We start from the raw sequence: 25,120 nt of genomic DNA, 5'->3' as shown, positions 1-25,120 counted from the left end.
TAACAGGCAGACTCTTAACAATTTTTTGACTCTGTGGCCAAAACATCCTTAAGTAGCCTTGTCTCTCCTGTTGTGGGACCAGACAGGGTATTCCAAGCACTTTTCAGGATTTTCCACCCCACTTAATCAAATGCAGAGGGGCAACTAGATGGCTCAGTGAGAGCACTAGGCTGGAGTTAGGAAGACCAGGTTTTAAATCCAATCTCAGACACTAGCTTCTTGACCCTGTGCAAATCATTGAACTCTGTTTGCCTAAGAGATAGCTAAGTGGCTCAGTGGCTAGATCCTGGAGGCAGGAAGACCTGAAGATCATACCTGTAAGACCCTGAGCAAGTAAGCTACTTTCCATTTCCCTTAATTCACTGGAGAAGGAACTGGCAAGCCTTTCTCGTATATTTGCCAAGAAAACCACATGGACAGCATGGTTCACAGTGTCACTAGGAGATGGATATGACTGAGTGAATGAACAATAACAATTAACCAGTGTAGACATTAATTTTTTCTCTCCTTGAAATATTATACAGGGTATTTATTGCAGCTTAAAGCTACACTAAGACTTTTGCACCCCCCTGCAGCCGCAAGTACCCTAGGATGGCTGCTAGCACAGGTTCTTTGATTTGCTTTTCTAAAGGAAAGCAACTCAAAAAGGGTTAACGATCTTACTTTAATCAAACATATATCTATCATTCACTTAGTTTAGGGGAAAAAGTCAGCACCCTGAACTTCAGAAAATACAAACAGAAATTACAAGCAGACAAAAAATACAGACAGAGAAAATAAGACAATTTAACCAACCAACAGACAGGGCTTTTAGCTGTCTGACTATTAGATATATACATACTTATCAGAGGGAGAACCACCAACATCTGGGTGTATATACACACACACACACACACACACACACACACACACACACACACACACACACACACACACACACACACACACACACACACACACACACATAACCTTCTCTAGGGTCAGAGGACATCACAACCTTCATGACCCACTGCCTAATTACAAAGTAACAAAAGGTGAGGGCCTTCCTGGAAAAACAAACCTCCCCTAAGCAAGCTTCTCTTGTTGGGCTCCAAGTGAGGCATGTTAAGGGGCAGGGAAGATCTTCAAATTCCCTTACCATTACACACTGCCCCTTACTTTATTAACAATCTTATGATCAAGGAGTAGACCTAGTATGTGATTCATGGTATAACTGAGTGAAAGAAAAATAGACAAATGATCCATACTTAGCTTTCATTACCTGCATCAATTCTATGACTTAATATAGTAATATCCCCATTATTATAGAGTTGAAAGAATTTTAATAACTACTTTTCATATATAACCTTAGGGTTTGTAAACTACTTTACATACATCATCTTAATTTAACCTTTCAGAAATTCGATGAAGTAGGAATCCCTAGATTATGCTAATTTTACATCTGAGAAAACTGAGTTTTGGAGAGTGTGCATGAATGAGTCAAGGTCATAGAGCTAATAACTGGTAAAAGTAGGAGCCCAGTTCTTCCTGACTGGAAGTGTAGGATTCTTTCAGCTATATTAACCTTCCTATCTCATATGAAATTATTTACATGTAAAAGTGACTACATATATAAAAAATAGACCTGAAATACCCAAGGGCCACAAATTTTTATAAGCATGTCACCATGAAATACCTCCCCCCAAACAAAGCAAACTTCATAATTCCTGCACCCCTCCTCCCCCTTAAAATAGTCAAGTTGAATACATGTGGCCATGGTAATTTAAATTACCTCACTATTTACTCCTAACACAAGTTGACTCTAATGTCTTGGCAAAAGCCCCCACATTGTGACTGTTCTTTTAATTGGTCCTTGTTGGTTAAGAAGATTGAGATTTGGAATGACTGTATCCCATATAATTCCTCCCAAATGTTTCTCTTCTTGACGTTCCTCAGCCATATGGAACATTCCCCATTATCTAAAGGTGAAAAAGTCCCAGAGAGGAGAGCAATTTATGTTTGGAAGACTAATAACTATATTGCATAATAGGGGCAAAAATGCTTGTGTGTAGGGGATGGAGCTGAAAATCCAACTTTCACTTAGGCTCAGTAACAGCTCATCTTTTTGTTGGAGGAGGGGGCATAATGGGGAGGGGAAGGTCACAGTGCAAGGAAAGCTAATGGAATTCTTCTCCTTGAAAAAGTGTATTGCTCTGTAAAAGTAATAGTTCAGATTCAAAACACACATGTGTAAAAGCTTTGGACTTTTCAATGCAAGGCTTAATCTACTGAAAAAGGAAAAGGAAAACCAAAATAAGCTAATTTTCAAAGCCTTTGTGCTATCTACCAGGCATCAAACTCATCGCAGACCATAGCATCATTTGCTAAAATAGTCCACTCCTTCATTAACCATGCTTCCCCCACCTCTACTTTGGTTGTTATTGTTGTTATCCAGGTTTTTTGGTATTTTTTTATTATCCAATGGATGATCTGAAGGTGGGTATTTAGGAAGAAAGTCTCAGGTAGTTTTGATGGAAAAAAAACATCTTTTTTTATCAAATAGGGGGTAAATATAAAAAAGCAAACATCTTAGTTTCCACTTAGACACTGACAACCAATTGGTCAATCAAAGGACCACAATCAAAATACACAGAGAAGCAGTGTGACTTTAGAGGACTGAAACCTGGCTAGGGAGTTGAGAAGACCAGAGTTCAAGTCTAGACTTTAATCTGTATTAACTGTAACCACAGGCCAGTCACTTAACCTTTCTATCCTCCAGGAATCTCCCTGGGACTATAAGTTATAAACAAGCTGCCCAGATGCATTAGTGGATGTAGGCATTGAGTAAAGCACAGTTATGGACCCAGACAGGCAAAGTATGAAGCACACTGCAGACCCCACAGTGGTCGAATAGAAAAAGTACATGACATGGTTCCTAAACTCATAGAGCTTAGTTAGGGAGGCAAGGTGAACACACAGTGTGAAATAATGAATAATGCCCAACTCCATATAAATAAGCACTGAATTGTGTGATACAGATCATTTCAAAAGATGGATGTGATTTTTTTCCTTCCTAATCTTTTTAATAAAAATATACCCTCCTTAGTGTTAGAAATGAAGTGTGGCAAGAATAAAAGGGCTGGTAGACACATCTAGGCTGCCCTCTGCTGTGGCCTATGATGGAATTACTCCCAGGGGTGCTATTTAATAAAGTTCACTTTATTACTATCTAATACATTTCAGACAGCTCTATGGGCCCCAGTCAAGCCTTTCTTAAGTGAGAGAACCTTGGGTTTCTCAGACTAGCTAATCAAGATTCCAACTCAAAGGCAGCTATTTTCAGAAGATAAATTTCTGATCTCTCTTTGCTAAGCAGCTGGGCAACTACATGCAACTTATAACTAGCTTAACTAAACTTTGTCTTTTTCTTTAGTACAAAATCCAGAAAGAAGAAAGAAAAATCTGCAAAATACAAAATTCTAGAATTTCCTGTACCAGACATCAGAAGGAATGATTTTTCATTAGACAAAATAAACCGTAGATAAAATAACTTTTGTTTAAAAAGCCAATGAATTACAAATTATGCTGATCTTCCTTTCAGTATAATGACCCTAATCTACCTTAGTTCTTTGTGGGTTAGATGCCTTTTCCAAATCATAGTTCAAAAGGCCCTACCTAAGTATTTATTTTATTACTTATCCAAGAAGTAATACTCAAATCACAATAAATCCAATTAACTTGTTTTGGTAAATTGGCAGTCTAACATTCTCTCCATAAACCATGATCAGTGGCTTTTCCTAGGTGTCACTTGTGGGACATACACATGTTAGGAGCACACATAGTTAGACCACCAGTCTAGGGGAGTTCACACGCTGGGAACAACAATGGAGGGAGTGCTTGACACTTAAAAGCTATAAATATCACCTCATCATGTCTTCAACCTACTTTCTGCAGTCACCAAGTACTACATACCATCTGATTTCTACTTGGCATCTCTATTTCTCCCTCCTGGCATCTTGGATCTCTGTTGCTCCCTTCTAGGCATAAAGTCTCTACTCCAGTAGAGATTTCAGTCATCTTGTAATCCTATGATTCAACTATATTCAAGGACACTGCATCTTCGTCAAGAATACACTAAGGCTGGGGTGGCCAGGTAGCACATCAAGTAAGAGCACCGGCTCCAGTGTCGGGATGACCTGGGGATTGAATCTGGGCTCAGATACTTAGCACCACACCCAGAAATAACTGGCCGTGTAACCTTGAGCAAGTTACTTAACCCTGATTGCTTAAAAAAAAAAGAATCCACTAAGGATGTTGTAGTTATAAAGCATGTCTTTATAAAAAAGACTAAAGAGAGTTACATTTTTTACCTGCTCTTTCATTCTCCTTCTTTGACTTAACCATAGATAATTCTTAGTTGAAATGCAGTATTTAGTATCTCCCACTATTATAACCTTCATCTACTGGGAATGTTGTGATTAGCAAACCTCTGCCTGACCAAGCAGATCTATAGCTTTCTTCAGTAAGACCTTTTGGCCAATGGTCATAGAGCTTCCCCCTCAGCCAAACTAGAAAGTAAGAATGGCCATGTTTGTTCTTTGATTCTTCTTTTGTTTGCTTTCTCTCTGAACTTTGATTATAATATCCTCTAATTTTCCCCAGGATCTCCAAGTTCAACTGGTGTAAAACTTATGGTTAGAAACTTATTGCTGTGCTTATATTTTATTTTACTCCTAGGAAAAGGAGCTAACCATTGTCATAGTCAAACTTTTAGTCAAACAATATGATCAAAAACAATTTTTAACTGATCCATATTATGATCCTTTATTACATACAAATAGCATCACCTGTGCTGGTAATGGAAGGCTATGAGACTAGTAACCTTTCTGAAACATTTCCCTAGCAACACATCACAGCCTGATCTCCCATAGGTTTTATTACTGATAAGGGAACTGAAACCTCAAAGGAGTCAAGTCATACATAATCATGCAGTAATTGAAGTTGAGAATAGATGTTGGTCTCCTGACTTACAGTATAGGGCCTTTTTTATGATATACCATTTTACCTTACTTCCCCACTCCTCATCCCCACCCCTCCAGTTAAGGAACTAAGCAAATGACCTGAAATTCAATTCAATTCAACACATATTTAGCATAAGATGATGCAGCTTATTTCAAAGTGAAGAAGAAAGCAATGGAACCCATGAAGATGTGATCTATGTGAGACATGAGATTTTTAGCTATTAGAAAAGAGTTAGGGAGTATTTAAAGGTTTTCTGTATCAAAGGTTTTCTGGAATCAAAGGCCCAGTTATAGCAAACAAAGTTGTATCAAATAAGGGAATTTTTTTACAAATGACAGCAAAAATAGAAGCAAAATTTTTATTTAGAGTCTCATTTCTTTTTCTTTTAAAATTAGCTTAATTTATAATTTAAAAAATAATTTTAGAAAGTTACAAAAATATAAATAAATACTATCCTTATAAACCCAATTTTAAAGACCAGAATTATTCACAAAAAGTACTGGGATTCAAAGATTCTATCATTTTCTGTATGATTTCTTGCTATAAGGGTTATACATTCTCATTTTAGATTTCCTAATGAGTAACATTAGCATATTTAATGATGCAATTTTCCTGATATTTTAACTCTAATATTGTTAAGGTATAATATATGAGAATCTAGTTTCTTTCTATCCAAATTTGGTAGTCTTTATGAATATTTCAGGGTTCTCATTTACTATAGGTAGCAATACACTCAGAAATTATGTGAGAAACTTAATTAGAATTTGGAGTTCCTAACATTTATTCTTTCTTTCAGCAATAACTCATGCCTTAATTTGGAAACTCCTTTATATGACACTGTATGTAAGAGGAGAAATTACTTTTAAAGTTATCAGTATTTAGAATGTCTTTTCCTTTGACGAGAGCTTCGTGTTTGGGGCTTCATAGAGATCATCTAATTCCATCTACATTTGATTATATACTTGCTAATACACCTGATCAATTGTGTCCTCTATAACACCCAAAATTAATGTTATACAATATGTAATTGAATGGAGATCTAAGCTGTGTCCAAAGATAGTCCAATCTAATTTGAACAGTTCTAATTTCTCAGAAGTTCTCCTTACATTAACCCTAAATATCACTCTCTGTGATATTTAGTTCCTAGTTATGCCCTTTGGGTCCAAACAGATTAAGCCTAATCCCCCTTATATCTTTCAAATATATAACAATTTTTATTATGCCCCAACTCTGTCTCTTCTTCCCCCTCATTTTCTTCTAGGGATCATAGTATGGCACGCTCTTGAGTTACTTGCCCAATCTATTGGCCTTCTTCTGGATGCACTCCAGTTTGTCAATATACTTTCTAAATTGTGGTGCCTTAGGAATGAATATTATACTCTTGATTGTGGCCTGACCAAGGCAAAGTACAAAGAAACTAAAGAAACAGGAAGTGCTGGACTTTAAATCAAGAAAAGCTGGTCACAATCTCTTTAGGCCTCAATTACTTCATTTATATATAATACAGTGAAGTTGGACTCAATGGCCTTTCAAGTATCTTTCTCCTCTTAATAGATGATCCTATATAAACTTTCCTTTAGAGAAGGACCAGAAAAGCAACAAGACTAGAAAGCAATACACTGATGAACTGTGGAGTATTCAGGGAATCGATTCCATTTTAGTCTGGGTTAAAGTACTTGGAATATTTAGCCTGGAGAAAAGAAGATTCAGGGAGAAGAAAAAACACAAAACTGTGTTCAAGTTTTTGAAAGAACATTTTCAGAAGAAGGCCCAAGCATGTTTTGTTTGTCCTCAGGGAGCAGAACCTGGATTACTCGAACTCCAGCTCCAGTGTTCTTTTCACTGGGCTACCATGTCTCTGGAAGGGACCTTTAAGAGAGATCTTCAAACACTTTCTTTGTTTGAACACAAATTGTTCACATTTATATCCAGCTACATAAGGTTTGCTGAACACTTTCTATGTACTATTTAATTCATTCAGAAATTCATAAGGGATTCCTCCTGCTCCAGGCAGGGGCTACACTAGTTGTTTACTGGGATCCCCTTCTAGCACTGAGATGCCATACCTTGTTTACTTCGTATTTGTAGTTGTTCAGTCATGTCTGACTCTGGGACCTTATTTAGGGTTTTCTTGGCAAATTTACCAAAGTGGTTTTCCATTTCCTTCTTCAGCTCATTTTACAGATGAGGAAATTGTGGCAAGCAGGGTGAAGAGAATTTCCCAGGGTCACATAGCTACTAGGTGTCTGAGGCTGGATTTGAACTCAGATCTTTCCATCTCCAAGCCTGGTCCTCTATCCATTGCACCACCTAGCTGCCCAAGTGCCACCTAGCTGATTCTTATATACTAAGTTAAAAGAAATCATCAGATAGTTTCTACTGACATGAACTACGAGATAAACAAAGAAAAAACACCAAAAACCACAGCTCACTTTTCACCCCGCCATTCTTTATGGTTTTATTTTGCAATGAGTTAGATAATTTTAATATTTCCCAAAGGTAAGATTTCAAGGGAAGAATTCAAGAACAATAGATAACATGTGTTTTCATGTTTAACATTTGTACTATCGTCTTGATGTGATGTTTTGGGACATAAATATCTTATTATGAGAAGCTGGGCATGATCCAGTGAAAGACGTAGCCTCACCCAAATCTAAATTCATCAGAAATTTTCCTGGGCAATAATGTACATGTGATATGAACTGCAGAAATGAATGGTTGTAGAAAGCAAACCAGAATGAAATAACGTAAAATGAAGAGAAAAAAACCTGAATAAAATAATAAATAGATGTCTTTTCCAATAGAAAGTTTCTTTCTTTGCACAACACAATTATGAAGTTTGTCTTGAGTTTAAATCTGCTTTTTATCCTTTCAAAAGAGTTCACAGAAATCAAACTCTGGCTACAGAATTAATTTAAACTTCTTTCCCCAGAAGTGAAAAATTTGATCTACAGAATTTCTCTCTCTCTCCCTCTTTCTCTCCCTTCTCCCTCTTCCCCACTTCACACACACAGAAATAAACACCTACACACACAAATATGTTGGATGAATGTGTGCATACATACATGGATATATAATGTTCATGTAATAAGCATACACATAAACATAAATAAAGCAGGCATTACTATCAAACATTATAATTCAGATTTTACTGAATAAATGAATTTTTTATTATTTAAAAAAATGTGATTCCTTTGTTATAAATAGCATGGGCAAATGAGAGTTGTAGAAGAAAGGACAAACTTTTCATGTGGCAGAAAAAAGGAAGACCTTTATAATGAATGAGTGAATGGGATGCTTATAGTCCTACATGAATTCCTTCTAACTCTTGGTATTATAATGGCATTAAGCCCAGAAGACTTTCATATTGTTAATACTAATTGTATTTCTAGCAATTACAAATTACAGGTTATGACTAGATTCATAAATAGTCAGTCTTCTTTGTCTTCAGTCACAACAATCAAGCACTCCCTTGTATTCCATAGGCTTGCTCCCTCTTTTGGAAAAAAAAAAGACGGTGATAAAAACATAGAATGGTATTGAAAGACAGAGATAAGAAGACAGTGATCTCCCCTCTCTATTTTCCAACTGCAAACAGAGCAACTTTAGTCATATATATTGACCCACATGGTTAGTTCTTTCCCCATGAGTACAAACATGACTGCTGAGAAAATTATCTGGCTGATTCTTCCTGATTATTGTATTAGTAACACAACCTTGCAGATGGGGACAAGAAAACCTTCTCCCTGGGGGTATCTCCTGTATTCTCTAGTCATTTGCACCATTTACTAGCTGCTTGTGGTTAATAGGATGTCTTTTACTCAGAAGCCCTGGGATGCCTGGCACAATGGCCTTCTCACTTAGCAGACAAAGCTTAATCCCACCCAGTCCCACTCAGGGAACTAAGCAGCCAAACATAAACCTTAACCCTCTGAGAGCAGATAAATAGTTTTAAAGGCCTGTGGTGGAAACCATTTTGCTTTTGCTGCTTTCTGTCACCAACACCTTATGTTGAGTCCTAGAGGAGCAGACTAATTAAAAGGAATGAAAATGGAATAAGCAACAGCACTTTCAAAACCAGGAAAATTGCTTTTTAAAAATATGCTCAAAGGAAACTGTGGACTTGAATGATAAGTATTCACTATGTCTAGGACAACTCTTAAGGTAATATCAGGTATGGGGACCATCTTTCCTCCCTGCTCTGGCTCTCTAGGTATAGGGAATAGAATGATCATTTCTTTGATATTGGGAACTCCCCAGTGAGGAAATTCCCTCTCTCATTGCAGACTGGCATCTTTTTCTGCTGCTTAGAATGCTAAAGTAACCCATGGCTAAGGTGTCAAAAATTCAAACAGAAGCAGGGCACCAAACTGTAAATAAGGATCCTTGTAACATTATCTGTGTTTTACTGTACATTATTTTTTAAACATGCCATAATTACTTTTAATCTGGTACTGAAGCACTGTCTTCTTGGATTTGAAGTCAGTTCTCTGCATAGTATAGTACACTGCCTCTTATTCTCTAGTTTAGGAAAGGAAATACTTCAGATGATATTTTAAGGGACACACAATAGAGTTTCTTGTAGTGATCTAATAGGCTCAGGTGTGTTCCCTGTACATTGCTTCAATCTATATGTGGAGACCAGTGGAACTAATCTCTTAAGACAATGGATAAAATATCAAAAAGAAAACCAATGCTAATAAATGCAATTATACTTCAGAATTAAGGCACAACCCTTGTTAATGACATATTTAGGGCTAGCTAATAATATTTTGCATGATTTCTCTAAGCAAAATATCTGCCTCTTAGTTATTTTTATTGGTGTTTTATTCAATCTCCTTTTCTATCTTCACATATGATTGGGGAAGAATATCAGATTAAATAAGGACAAGTTTTGTTTAGACCTCCAATTCTTAGAAAAGTGTTTGTGGCATAAACACTTAAAAATTAGGCTTAAAAAAGGAAAGGTCCAAATTACTTCTTAGTTAACTGTCTTGGAAACAAAAGCAATTCATTTTTCAAGATTTATAGGAAATAAGGTGGATACTGAATCTAGCTGCCAGTTCCTAAAAGCCTAAATAATCCACTAGATCATTTAGGTTGTATGTAAGGAATTATTCTCTTTCCTCCATTACTTCATTATGGTATAATGTTTCTAAAGTGTTTCTTTCTAAGTATTTCTCCCTAAATAACTTTGAACTCTTGGTTAATGCAACCTTTGATAAGGCCAAACACAATATTTTTATTTATGTCTTGTGGTAGATCAAAGTTGTCGGAACTTGTGGAAATTAGTTTAGAAAAGTCAGAACTGGCTGGCAATTGTAAGAATTAGTTAATTTTAGTTTTAAAGAAAACTATTTGAACAAGTGTGAGCCAGTTGGACCCAATAATAATTATTTAGAACTAATTAGGACCATTCAGAAAATGTTTAAACCAAGTGAATCGGTGTGACATTTGACCAGAATTTAACTGAAGAACTGGTTTGTAGCATTCAAGAACCATCCAGAACTAGTAAAATGGTTTCATAGGGATAGTAGTATCATAGATTTGGACCTGAAAGGACCCTAAGAAGTCAGGGAATCCAACTGTGTCATTTTACACATGATAAAACTGAGGTCCAGAGAAGTTACATCACTCCCAACATGATTAGTAAATAGCAGAGCTGCTATGTGAACAAATAATGTCTGATCTAAAATCCAGAGCTCTTCTTATTTCACCATACTTTTCGAATCAGTTCAAACTAACTGGAACAATTTTCAACCAATGAAATTAACTTGACTCTTGTCAGTTTAAAAATAATTATTTTGAATCATTCAGAGTCATTTTTTCATATTATCAGAATCAGTCTGAATCAGACAGGTGCCTATCATACAGTAAATGCTTAGTATTTATTTATTTACTTTTTGTAATTAATTCATACGGATAAGGAAATTGGGGCTTACTGATGTTGAATTACGTGCTCAAGGACCTATGCAAAACAAGCAGTCAAGCTGGAATTTGAACACAGGTCCTCTGGCTCCCAGTATAGTAAGCTTTCCACTGTACTGCATCTGATATAACCTACTGCCTCTGCTACCACTCTTTATCAATCTCATTTCCACAATCTGCTAATGCTTATTTTAACTTCCAGAAGATAAGACATTAGAATCAGGGGCCAAATGCCTTCCTACATCAAATTGCGGTTGTCCTGTCTGTGGGTGAGAAAGGATGGGCTTGTCTAGAATGGTGCTAATGAGGTCAAGGTTATGAGTCTATGTATAGACCAGTAAACTTTGTCCTTTTTTGTGGATACAGACTGTGACTTCCACTTTGGCCATCTATTTTGAAAATGCACATAGGAAGCTAGGGGAGAGCATATGGATGAATCAATACAAATACATCTCCTTTACTAGAAAAATGATTCAAAGTTCATGCCCTGCTGGTAGTTGTCCACAGCATCTTCATACACAAAGGACACAACAGTTTCCACTAAGTGATGATAGCATTCATGTTTTTTTTTAATAAAATGATGTTTATCAAGAAACAGAAAATATTTTCTTAAGTTGAAATATGACTAACTTATAAAAATCCATAACAAATAATAGCTACATATACATGACCCTCTAGAAGAATTCATTTTAAATGTATGTCAGTGAAAAGGGAGACCACACTATAGCTTTTTTATTTTAATGGCTAACATACTTTGGGATTTAAATAACATGCAAATTGAGGAAAGGTTTTTCGATAATTCTGTCCCTGCCTGTTTAGAAATCAACAATGCTGTTAACCTTTCTTTTGCCAGCACATGACAATTGCAGAATAACTACAGGGTAATTCCAGGCCTTTGTGTTTTTGAATGCCAGGGTAATTTGAAGAGCTCAGACAGTAAATTTGAATTGGTTCACATATGCTGTCTGCAACCATAAATACATTTAGAATAACTTATTCCACCTCTCCAAAGGCGTGATTTTCATTTTTTAAAAGAATTCAAGCACTGGACTAAGTGTTTATGGCTACAAGAAGTTTGGGCTGAACTTGGGGAAAAATCACGAAGACATTCTTTTTTTCATTTAGCCAAAGTTTCAATTTAGTAAAATGCCAAGATCTCACAAAAGTCATAAAATCCTAGATTTTTTGCCCAAGGAAATTGATAAAAATTTCCAACCTCTTCCAAAGTTCTGGCTTTAAATAACCTTTTTTGATTAAAAACCTATGTCTACAGGTTTATCACTTATTCCTCTCCTTGCCTGCCACTCCACTTTCTCCTCTTTCCTTCAAGTGCCACCCTCCCTCCAACCAATTTGTCTCTTACCTTTCTACTCGTTTAAGCATTTGATGCCTTTTGTCTCCCTTTCTTTTTATGGTGACATTTTACCCCATCCCCAATAGCAGCTGACATTGCTTATTTCTTCCTTGTCACCTGTATTATTCTGACAGTCTCCCTTCCTGCTTCCCTTTTCTCTCCTTCACCTATGTGAATTCTCCTATGTCTGCCATAATCTTTCACTCCCTTTGTACCGATATAAATTCTCTTAGTGACTAACCAACCTTCACTATACCAGTATAGAATCATTTAAGTCTGTGGTGATTTTGGGGAATTTCTAGAGCAGGTTCTAACCCAGTTGGGCAGCATTTTTGGTGCTGATATTGCAAATATAATAGGCATTTTTATGGACTTGTTTTTCCATTCTTCCCATCTGAAGATAATGATTAGCACAGCAAAGGACAGAGTTTAGTAAAGGACAACCAATCATGACCCTGATATACAAACACATTTAGAAAGATAAAGGCTATTTTGGTCATCTTCCATTTCCAATAATAGCTACGGAAAACTCTCCTAGGGAATTCAGATATGTTCTTGACTCCTAATGCTAGGAAAATCTGAATAATATCACACTAAACTCAGGAATTCTTTTGCATGAAATTTCACTCCAATAGTTGATATTTTAAATGTCATATTTTTGCCTTCAATCCACAGAATTTTGCAGTAAACATACTTCACATAACCTTTTTAAAGATGATCAAGTCCAAGAGCTCCAACAAAACATGAAATCTATCTCCATGTCTCAAATTTCATAAAAAATCATTAATAATTTTTATAACCAAATATAATTTAGCATAAAAAAAGATTTAAAAAATAGGATTTTCTTTAAAAAGAGGGAAAAAAAGAACAGTATTATTGAAATTCTTACTTGCTCCTCAGATCCCAACGGTGCTCACCGGACTTCTCACCTACGCAAAAAGAAAATGTGATAATGATTAAGAGAGTGTGAAAATGATGCTGCTTAAAATGCTGCTCTGTTTCAAACTGTGGCATGGGAAAATGTTTATGGAAAAGAAAACAGTTACATTTTTGCAGTTTCCTTAATTCCCACTGTTTTAAATATTTGTTTCCAACATTCTTTATACCACAATAAAAAGCAAAATGTAATGAAATTTATGGGGAAGCAAAGTTTTTTTTTTTAATTAGTTTCAAATTGAACTACAATTAATTAAAATATAAGCTTGTCACGGGCTGGGATTTTTTCATTTTTATTTTTGTAAATTCAGCACCTCATATAGTATCTGACATACAGTAGTAATCCCTTAATAAATGTTTGTTGAATTGAACTGAACTTCACATGAATGAGCATTTATGAAAGGTTCTTAAAATTCAATAGATGGCAGCTGAAAAATTAAAAGTGAAGTGGAATAATGCTAGAAAAAGAGAAAAAATAGAAAAAAAACTTTGTTCAATTAAATCATGATTTAAATAGTTGTGGAATAGTATTGTAGAATAGTTGATTTTACTGGTGCTCATAGGGTCTCAGGAGAAACTGAATTTAAGTTAGCTGCTTTCAGGGAAAGTAATTCAAACTTTTAAAAGTTGGATTAAATGCAAATTAAATTCATTAAAAATGTGAAATTTGAGTGGTTCTCGATGTTTCACTGGAAATGAGGTACATACATGTTTTTGAAAATAAAGTGAGCCAGAAAAACATTATTTTGAAGTTGAAAGAGCATTAGATTTGAAGTCATAGGACCTGGGATCAAGTCCTGATGGTTACTGAAATTGTACATACTTCATTTTTGAAGAGGACCACTGACATCACAGATTCACATCTTGACTTGCATGTGAATTGGATTTAAGTTAGGCTGAGATGCACAAAGTTGTCAACCTCACTGTCTCCTCCAGAGATGGGGTAAGACAAAAAGTCAATATGACTGGCAATGGCCCAGAATGTAGTGGATGACCTTGGTCACTGTGATGTCTGACCAAGCTCTAAGCTCTCCACAGTGTCTGCTTCAGTTGCCTTCTTGGCCTTGAAACAAATGGTTTTCAGCCACCCATTCCTTTTGGAGAAGTCTCCACATACTTTGAGAAACTCACAGATGGATTTAAACTCACAGATTGGTTACCCTCAACTTGGTTTAGCTTGCCTGCTAAGATGGTTTTGCTGGTATGTGGCTGATGCACATGCTAGAGCTTTTTAGAGATGGTTCTAGTTACAAGCTGTATAACTTGGGGTATATATCTCATTTCACTACTCTGGGCCTTTTTTCCCTTATCTATAAAATGATAAAGGAATGAACCAAAAAAAAAGTTAGAAATTGACTGTCATTTTCTAAAAGAAATTAACCTAAGTAGTTAATCTCTCTTTGTATATCATGTTTAAACTGACCTGTGTATATTACCCTCAATTTCTTTTTTTTTTTAAGCAATCAGGGTTAAGTAACTTGCTCAAGGTTACACGGCCAGTTATTATTTCTGGGTGTGGTGCTGAGTATCTAAGCCCGGATTTGATCCAGGTCATCCCAACACTGGAGCCGGTGCTCTTACTCACTGAGCCACCTGGCTGCCCCTAAGCAATTGGGGTTAAGTAACTTGCTCAAGGTTACACAGCCAGGTGTTTCTGGGTAGGTGCTAAGTGTCTGAGCCCGGGATTCGATCTCCAAGTCTTCTCAACACTGGAGCCAGTGCTCTTACTCGCTGTGCTACCTGGCCGCCCCTCCTCAATTTCTTTTTGGAGGGAGCTCAGGGGGAGTGGTCAAAGTGATTGTTAATTTCAGTCTTTTTTCCCTTCCTTCTTGTCCATCCTCTCTAGGTTTATTTTTTTAATGTGTAATATAAATAGAAAAGCCAAAACTATAGTATTTCATTCAATGAACTAGTGGAAACTGACTTTACTTTCACCTTCAATCTGTCATCACTAGGCATTTATTGAATGGTTATCCTATGAAAACCATGCTAGGCATTATATGTACTATATGCAATCTGGTTCTCAGGAACTGTTCTTATCCTGGCAGTTTATATATAATCTAGTAACTGACAATGGAGATGAGATGTGAACAAGCCAGATATGAATTCCAGAGTTGTTTTGATATATGTACGTCTGTGTGTGTAAACTCTTTATCATTACATCTGATCTAAAGTCCCTCTCCCCTGGCACACATTCTATGAATCAGCATAGACATTAGATATTGCCTTTGCATCAAATTCTCAAATGAACAAATATGAATGTAATGAACAGGGAGGGCCTTAACATTCCTCTCCTATAAATGATTTATATCAGACACTAGATACAAAGTCTCCATAAGGCCCATCTAAAGTTAGAAAATATTAATATGCTTCTATGCCTTCAAGCCACTAATAATAATTAACATTTTATAGCACTGTGTGTTATATGGTAGGTATATAGTAAGATAATCTGGTATCTTTTATTGTTTTTCAGTTGTTCAGTCATTCAGTCATGTCTGACTCTTTATGACCCCATGGACCATGGCACACTAGGCTTTTCTGTCCTCCACTATCTCCTAAAGTCTCTCCAAGCTCATGTTTGTTGCTTCCATGACATTATCTATCCATCTGATCCTATACCATGCTCTTTTCATTTTGCCTTCAATCCTTCGCAACATCAGGATCTTTTCCAATGAGTCTTGTGTTCTCAAAGTATAAGCTTCAGTTTTAGTATTTGTCTTTCCAATGAGTAATCTGAATTAATTTAAACATTGACTGATTTAATCTCCCTGCTGTCCAGGGGACTCTCAAAAGTCTTCTTTAATACCACAATTCAAAAAGGTCAATTCTGTGGCCCTTCTGCTTTCCCTTTAGTACAGCTTGCACAGGAATCAATTACAACTAGAAAAACCATAGCTTTGACTATATGGACCTTTGTTAGCAAGGTGGTGTCTCTGGTTTTTAGTATGCTGTCCAGATTTGCCATTGTTTTCCTTCTAAGGAGCAAATGGCTCTTAATTTCATAGCTGTAGTTACCATTTACAGTGACTGTTGAGCACAATAATGTAAAATCTGACACTGCTTCCAGTTCCTCTTCCTCTATTTGCCAGGAAATCATGACGAGACCAGTTGCCAGGATCTTATTTTATGTAAAGTTTCAAGCCAGCTTTTGAATTTTCCTCTTCTACCCTCATCAAGAAGCTATCCACTATGTCTTAGATGTGATATGCATTATCTCCTTCATTTACAGACGAGGAAATGAAAGCTTAGAGAGGTAAAAGGATTTATACATAGTCACACAGCTACTAAATATCAGAGCTAAAATTAAAAATTCTTCCTGACTTCAGTGCCAGCATTCACCGCTACACCACACTTCCTCATAAAGATAATAGTATGCACTTACTACAAAAGAAAGATGACAGAAAAAAAGAAGAAAAATATAGCACTGTTAGACTAGAAATTCTACCTTCTTTATTATTTTTTGTGGGAAGAAAAACTCGAAATGGATCACTCTGGTGAGTTCTTATTTACTCTAAGTTTTGGTAGGAAGGAAAATCATTTGGTTTTACACAAAGGAAAAAAATTCTTCTTTGGCTGTGTGTGTTTAACTCATTTAACTTTTGTCACAATGTATCTGGTTATTTTGATAAAGTCTAGGACGCTTCACATCCCAAATAAAAGAAATTGATGGGAAAATAAAAGAAATAATATCCTTTTTTCCACTAGATATTTTCCTGAATGTTAAGTTTGGCTTACACACAGTAAAGACTACAAGGCTATACATTGGTAGGTATTGAAAAGGGATGCATTTTCATGTTGCTTGGGCAGAATATGATCTATCAGAGATCTATCAACCCCCTCATTTTACAGATCAAAAATTGAAAGCAAGAGATGATAAATGACTTGACAAGCGAGACACAGCTAGTGTCTGTCTGACCTCAGTCTTCCCAACATCAAGTTTCGTACTTTACCTACTTTTTCTGCTGCCTCTCCTCATATATTTTCTCTCTCTCTCTTTCTGTCTCTCTATTTCTCCTGTCTCTGTCACTGTCACTGTCATTGTCTCTGACTCTCTCTCTCTCTCTTTCTCTCTAACACACACACTTACATTGTACCACTTTACTTGGTGATCTCATTAACTTTCATGAATTTAAATGTCAAATTTTATGCTGATGAATCTCCAATCAACACATCTAGCCTTAACCTCTCTTGCAGAGCTCTAGAGACTCACATTTCCAACTGGCTTTCAGACTTCTTGAAGTAGATATACTTAAACTCAACATGTCCAAAACTGAACTCATCTTCCCCTCCAAAATCCTTCCCTTTTTTCTAACTTCCCTGTTGCTGTTGAGGACACACCAACTTCCCATTCCCTCAGGCTCCCAACCTTGGTGTCCTTCTTGACTCCTCACTATCTGTCCTCCCCTATATCCAATCTGTTGCCAAGGCCTGACCAGCTCTTGAGCATGCTCTTTTGTACTGTGATACTGCCACCACCCTGGTGCAAGCCCTTATCACCTCATGCCTTGACTATTGCAATAATTTGCTTTCTGGTCTACCTGGCACACCTTTCTCTCCAGTCTAGTCCATCCAGTGTGTAAGGAATCTGTTAAATTATCCATAAAATATTATACAGTATTTTTAAATAGTTAAAATTGTAAAGAACCTAGAGCCTCTTTAAAATAAAGTAGCCTAACAGAGAGCAGGCAGATTTTAGCAATCATTAGATGCAAAGTTTATTTTTCATAACATGTAGCAAAACTATTGATCAGGATAAAGATGATAACCAGAATTTATACTCAAGTGGAAGGAAACAAAACAATAAAGAGTTAGTTGGCAAAAAATCTGATGATGATTAGGGAAAATATTTGTGAAAAACATTCACTGAAATATGAATTTATTGGAAGGTGATCATACCACTACCTAACTCTGTCTTCTTGCTGTTTTATCATAAAGCAAGAGAAGATTCAGATAAGTTAAAAAAAAACCTAGTTGACAAGGAATACTGAATGTATCATGACTCTGGCACTGTCTGCCTCTGCTTCAGTCTCTCTCTAAGCATATAGGGTTAAATTAATTATTCATTTACGTTAAATGAAAGCATGCCATGCCTATGTTGTAATATAGGAAAATACTAGACAGTTCTAATAGAATACTTACTGAACCAAAGAGAGATATTTATTAATTCAGAGGAAACATCACTCAGCAAGATATAGTTGGCATAGTGGAATGGGCACTGATTTGGGAGCCTGGATACATTTACAATGATTCTACCAATTCAATCAATAGATACTACAAATACCAATAAGCAATGGTGTGACTTGGGGCAATGGAAGTTACTTAAACCTCTCTGGATCACAAAAGGAGGTGAAATCTGTTATACAATAAAGGAATAGTTGCATAATAAGGTTTCAACATCCAGTACTAGAATTTGATTTTCATATGTTGAGTGACATTGCATTTTGTATATTATGAACTTTGAGCCCAGCCTTATAGATAGACAGACTAGTTGACTGCCTATATTATGTATTGCTGTTTAGGAGGGCTGGGCAGGGAATCCTATGTCCAAATGTCTTCCTGCCATTTCTCACACTATTGTTATGTAGGTTTTTTTTTTTGCTCTTTTTTGGAGGGCAGTTTGGGGTTAAGTGACTTGCCCAAGGTCACACAGCTAGTTTTTGTGTTAAGTGTCTGAGGCTGGATTTGAACTCAGATCCTCCTGACTCCAGGGCTGGTGCTCTATTCACTGTAGTACTTAGCCTCCCCTTGTTATGTAGTTTCATTGCCTTTGATCTAGAAAGTCTTTTTTTTTTTTTGGCTTTTGGAGAGGGAAGCCAGGACAATTGAGTTTAAGTGACTTGCCCAAGGTCACATGGTTAGTTAAGTATTAAGTATCTGAGACTGGATTTGAACTCAGATCCTCCTGACTCCAGGGCCAGTGCTCCATTCACTGTGCCACCTAGCTGCCCCTAGAAAGTCTTTTAAATTTTCAAGAATCCTTTATCAAATGCCTCTTGGGTCATCTTAAATTTAATCATGAATACTTTATTTGACAGCCAATGAGGTCCTGAATGGGACACAATAGTTACAAGGGAAGGATAAAAATTGGCATAGAAGAAAAGGATAATTATATGGTAGATAGGAGGGCAACTGTTCCCTGTTATACAGTCTTACCTAGGACTGTGTATGTTTTGAAATTAGCCCTGTTCATTGTCAAGTTTTTATTGAGGCACTGCTTTTAAACTAACCACTGTTTAGCCAACTGACCGTCAGTTTCCATCTTATGAAATGATTGTTTATAACTTATCATTTTATCTCCTGTGATGAAGTGCATATTACATCCATTCAACTGTTTTAACCTCTTTACCATGGCTCATTACTTTAACCAATAATCTTTCTTGTATTATTTGCTTTGAGTGCTCTTTAAATGTCTAACCACATAACTATCCATTCCCCCTTCCATTCTTTAACAAAACATAAGCCAGAATCTTTAAAAGCTCCAACAAGTTAATTTTGTAAAACCTCTCTCTCATAAATCGATGTTGGAGGCCCCTTATCAAATCATTTTTTCAAGGCATTCTCTTATTAAATCCTCTAAAACTGTTTCCCAGAATTCCTCTGAATTGATAAGATAATCAGGCAATATTTGTAAGCTTTTGCTAAATTATTTTTGCTATAAGGACATTATGTTCACTATTTTCCAGATATCAATATTCTGACCACTCCTCATAAAAAATAAAGCTATGAGCTAGAGCTCCACTAATTTCATCTGACTTCCTATCTAATGTATCTTTCTTTTCCCTCTCAAATATTTTATATGTCCATCTATCTTAAGAACAAGCATCCCATATTGCAATGAGAGGCAGTATAAATATTTAATAAAGTTAAGCTCATAAAGAGTTAGCTGTGGTATAGTGTCAGATCAGAGTTAGGTAGCAAATTACTCAAGCTGTGTATTAATTAAGTCTATCTTGTGCTTATAGTAACTACCACCATGCTATTAATCAGTCGATCAACAAATAAATATTTATGGAATACTTGCTAGTGGCTTGTAAGGTGCTAAGGGCTAACATACTCACTAGGCATAAAACTTCAGGCTTCCAGTGTTAGAAAAAATGTTTTTAAGTGTGGGTCTGTCCAGTTAAGGGCAGAACATTTTCCCTGGGAAGAACTATGGGATCATGGGAAGTACAAGTAGCAGTTCTTGTATCTCCATCCTGGAGCCTGGATACATTCACTATGAGTAGGGATAGAGTGGGGTCTTGTATGGTTAAGTGTTAACCACTGAAGATCTATGATGTAAGAGACAGGAAATGAACCCTCTGTAATACTTAGAAGATCCAGAATATGCAGGAAAAATGCTATAGAAGTACAGATAGCACTATATGATTTTCTTGTTCGCTATAAAACACTTTTGTATTTGTATAGTTTATCCTCTATGTTTAGAGGGAACTCCCTTCTCATTTCTGCCTCTTATAGGGGATGAGACAATTGGCATAGAAGTAAAGGATAATTATATGGAAAATAGGAAGGCAACTTTTCCGTATTATACAGTTTTGTCTAAAACTGGGTATACAGAAATTAAACCAATGTTTATTGTCAAGCTTTTATTGAGGCATTTTTGAAAGGGAAGAGTGCAATCCAGTATGATGTAAGAGTTCTAAATTATGTATCAATATAAAATTTCATATTTCGTTTTTTAAAGAAATATTCCATTTCAATGCTGAGATTAACTTAGGGCTAGATCAGCAATAGAAGGGTTAATTACAACTGGTAGAGTACATGGATTTAGCAGTAGGGTGAGGAATTTAAGTTTTTTGTAGATGGAGTGCTGTATTAGCAAGCATCCTAGCACACCCAGGATGGCCAGCCGGCACAGGTTCTTTGATCTGCTTTGCTAAGGGAAAGACAATTTTTAAAGGGGTCAACAATCTTACTTTAATTACATTCACTAGTTCAGAGGAAAGGTCAGCATCCTGAACGTGGAGAAAATACAAACAGAAAATTAGCACAGAGATTCGACAGACAGGGCTCCTACTGTCTGAACACTTGTGAGTCAGTGCCTAATTTGCTTAGTACCAAAAGGTGTAAAAACCTTCCTACAAGCAAGCCTCCCCTAAGCAAGGCTCCCTCTAAGTAAGCTATTCCTTAGGCAAGTTCCTCCCTCAATGGGTTCTACATGACTCAGGAGGTATCACAACTGTGATTGAAATACGTGTATACCTTTAGACCTGGGATCATAGCTCCCATTCCAAGGGAAAAGGGGACACATGGTCACAAAGACTATTAATGGATGGGAAAGATCTTCCTTTGGAGGTTAACTGGGATGAGGTCTCTCAGGAGAGGGCTATCTTCCCTACACGGCAGAGAAACTGATAAGGCCTAGGCTAATGGCTCCTGGAGAGCAATATCTGGTAGTCAATTCATCATCTACGCTCAAATGAAACCCCCTTGCTGGATAAATGACATAGTGACATGCTCTCCCTCTAAGGGGCTTGAAGAAGGTCTGATGCAGGAGACAGTTTCATTGATAGATATTGATAGATATCCTACTTTACCAACTAGAATGTAAAAGTTTTTGTACTTTATATTTATTTTTACCTCCAAAGTTTAGCCCAATGCCTCATTTTCTGTAAACTATTAGATCAGAGAATATATTTTTTTTTCATAGAAAGTTATGTTCTAGCTCAATTCTCTGTGGTTTTCCAAAGAAGGGCATGGAGAGTCATTGGGATCATAACATGTTGGGAGAAGCAATCACAATGATTTTGGATTTATGCTGATGGAAACAATAACTTGATCTATTCTATTTTCCCTGGTTGCAGTTTCAAAGAGCAGAATAAAGTCACCTACCAAACAGTGAGTGGAAAAACTTATTGAGTAGAGTCGGGAGATGCAAGACTCCTGGCTTCTTCTGAGTTTAGGGCCTTCATTTTTATTTTTACAGATTTAAAAGAAAAAAATCAGAATTTGGTAAGCTTATACTTTAGTTCTTTTAAGTATTTAATTTCCAAGAAGACTGCTTTCCTTCAAAAATGACTTACAATATGTAGTCATATCACGGGGTTTTATTTTAGGGACAGCGACATTTCTACCTCCTGTTTTGCATGAGTATTTGTGGGATGTTCATGAAATGAGCTGAACTGAAAGAAGAGATTCCTCAGCTGCTCATCCTGACAACCCCCCCCACCCCATACTAAAATGATGATCCTATTCATTCTCTTCCAATTTCACATTCTAAAAGTGATCTTTGGTAAATGAGGTTCACAAATAGCTAGCAACGTCTTATGATACAAATGGCTCTCCATGGTGTGCTTTACCTCCCAGGTGCTGACATAGTTCCTGAGGTAGGCCTAACATGGAATATAGTTATTTTTCATCCCCAATAATAAAATCAATATTTATGAAAGGAAAACCTTTCAAACATAAGCCAATTTGGACACTAACTTAACATGCCAGTTGTTTTTATTCAATATAGGCAACAGAATGAACAAACATCTTTGGGGCTAGGAAAGGATGAGCTGATAATTACAGCTATTGGACCTTAAGGATAGTAGATTTAGAGATACTGGTCATCTAGTATAATCACCTCATTGTACAGTTGAGGACACTGAGGCCTAGAAAGGTGAGGTGATGTGTCCAAGGTCATGAAGTTGTAATTTGACTACACAGTCTCTTTCTGCTGTACCCAAAAAATACTTTCTATTCACTTCCTTCCCTCCCCACAACTACCTTTTGCAGATTCTATAATTTCTATTTTACAAATGAGGGAACTGAATTTTAAAGAGGCAAAGTTGCTTGATTCATAGATTATATATCCAGAGTATATCAAAATTGAGACTTAAAGCTGGGTTTTCTGCCCTCAAGAATGGTAATCTCTTTAAGATAATGCATGTGATTATATATAGCTAGGTAGTACAAACAGGTAGAGAATGATAAGCAGGCTTTATAGAGAGATACCAAAAACAAATGTGGGAAGGGAGGTTTTATTAAAGAGTTGGGATTTAAAGGATAGAAAGGGGGGCAGCTAGGTGGCACAGTGAATAGAGCACTGGCCATGGAGTCAGGAGGACCTGAGTTCAAATCCAGCCTCAGACACTTAACACAAAAACTAGCCATGTGATCTTGGGCAAGTCACTTAACCCCAATTGCCCTCCAAAAAGCAAAAAAATAAATTAAAAAAAGGATAGAAGGGAGAGCCTTTGCAGAATAGAGCACTGAAGTTATACCTAAGAAAGGTCAAAATTTGGAGGGTCATGAAAGAAGGTGGAAGAAACAGTTTGTACAAAGACTTGGTAGTAGTTGTACAATTAGTAGTACTAATACTATTTTGTAGTATTACTACAATTGTTTGTCTGTGTTAAGTGGGATTTCTCTGATCAGTCTTATCAATTTACTAAGATTATTGTATATGATGTTTGAAGTGCATCTCTCCAGGAAGGTAGGCATACACCCTGTTACCTTGCAAGAAGAGAGAGGCAACTAGTATGATTGGTTCTCAGTGACTGAGTTTGTTTCCAAGTTGATTGGGTAATTCATCAAATTGAATAGGGGTTCCCTGATCAAACTTGCTTATGCTTGACAGAGTTTTTCTTTCTTTCTTTCTTTCTTTCTTTCTTTCTTTCTTTCTTTCTTTTTTTCTCTCTCTTTCTTTCTCTCTCTCTCTCTCTCTCTCTCCCTCTCTCCCTCTCCCTCTCTCTCTTTATTTCTTGGATTCATCAGTGGTAATTGTGGGTGAGACAATAAGATATAGGCTAGTCAAAAATCCTGATATCTAGAATTTGTAATCTGTGGTTGATTTGCAAAGAGGCTGGCTGCTACTTTAAAGTCTGAAGGGGCAGAAATACATTATGGTAGAAAGGACTGTATAGTATGTACTATGATGCAGTAGATGGAGTACTGAGCTCAGGAAGATGAGTCTTTCTGACTTCAAATCTGGCCTCACTCACTTTTTAGCTATATGACCCTGGGCAACTCACTTACCCTTTTCGTCTCAGTCCCTCACCTTAAAATGAGCTGGAGAAGGAAATGCCAAATATTTTCTAGTATCTTTGCAAATAAATAAAATAAACAGAAGAAAAATCCTCCAAAAATGGCCTTGAATAATGTGTTATATACCATCAAATGATGTAATCCTGATATCAGTGTCCAGATGACTGAAACAATTGAACAAGAACAGCAAAAAAGTGACTTAGCCAGGGTTAAAAAAGTATGCCCAGTGATTAGGCTACAGATTAAGGTTGTCATGGGAAAACAGTGAGCTTGTATATTCAGCCATATGATTGCATTAATTTATTCAACAAATTTTTATTAAATGAAAGCTTTGTACATGTAGAGTATTTTCACATTTATCTCACTGACAATGTATAAGAAAATAATCTGGACAATGATATCAAGATCCCATCATTTGATGGCATATAACACATTTGTTTGCAAACGTGAAGATTATCTTACTAAGCTGCTATAAGTAGTATATATGTTTTGTATTGCTCTTATAGCAGTGGTGATAGATTTCTCTTGTAGGTCATGTTGTCGTTTCCCCGCCCCCCAACTAATGACATGTCCTTATTAGCTTCTTGATAGGAGATAGGGGTACGGGTTATGGTCATGGAGCACTAAATATTTACCAGTGCACTTAAATTCCATTCCCAAGAAATGCATCATATTATAACAGTGTTATAGCCTGTAAGGGATCTTAGAGACCGTCAGATTCTCCTACTTTATTTTAGCCCATCTAGCCATTCAACCTGGGTATCTTGCCATGTGCTCTGACTCTGTATCCTCTAGACTAGATCTGCAGAGTACACATTTTCCTACCTGGGAGAATTAGTCCGTTCACTTTTGGAACTCCATTCTGGATCAGGGCTGTAGTGATTGGTAAGTAAGTACAAATGTCCTTAATCAACTAAATCTAGATGTCCC

At 36.5% G+C, this 25,120-nt stretch overlaps 1 protein-coding gene across 14 annotated transcripts in view; it reads right to left on the bottom strand.

Annotated features, from left to right (window-relative positions):
• The window catches only part of PTPRD (protein tyrosine phosphatase receptor type D), a 2,782,277-nt gene that overhangs the window by 792,981 nt on the left and 1,964,176 nt on the right, over window positions 1-25,120 (bottom strand). For all 14 annotated transcript variants that reach the window (XM_069090737.1, XM_069090735.1, XM_069090734.1 and 11 more), the window contains one exon: window positions 13,173-13,212. The gene's annotated coding sequence lies outside the window, so the exon portion shown is untranslated. The remainder of the gene's footprint in view (window positions 1-13,172; window positions 13,213-25,120) is intronic.

Source organism: Petaurus breviceps, unplaced genomic scaffold (assembly GCF_028583685.1).
Source record: "Petaurus breviceps papuanus isolate PSGF00001 unplaced genomic scaffold, PetGlider_PUasm1.0 187, whole genome shotgun sequence".
Lineage (NCBI taxonomy): Eukaryota > Metazoa > Chordata > Mammalia > Diprotodontia > Petauridae > Petaurus > Petaurus breviceps.
This window is presented reverse-complemented; position numbering and strand designations above follow the sequence as displayed.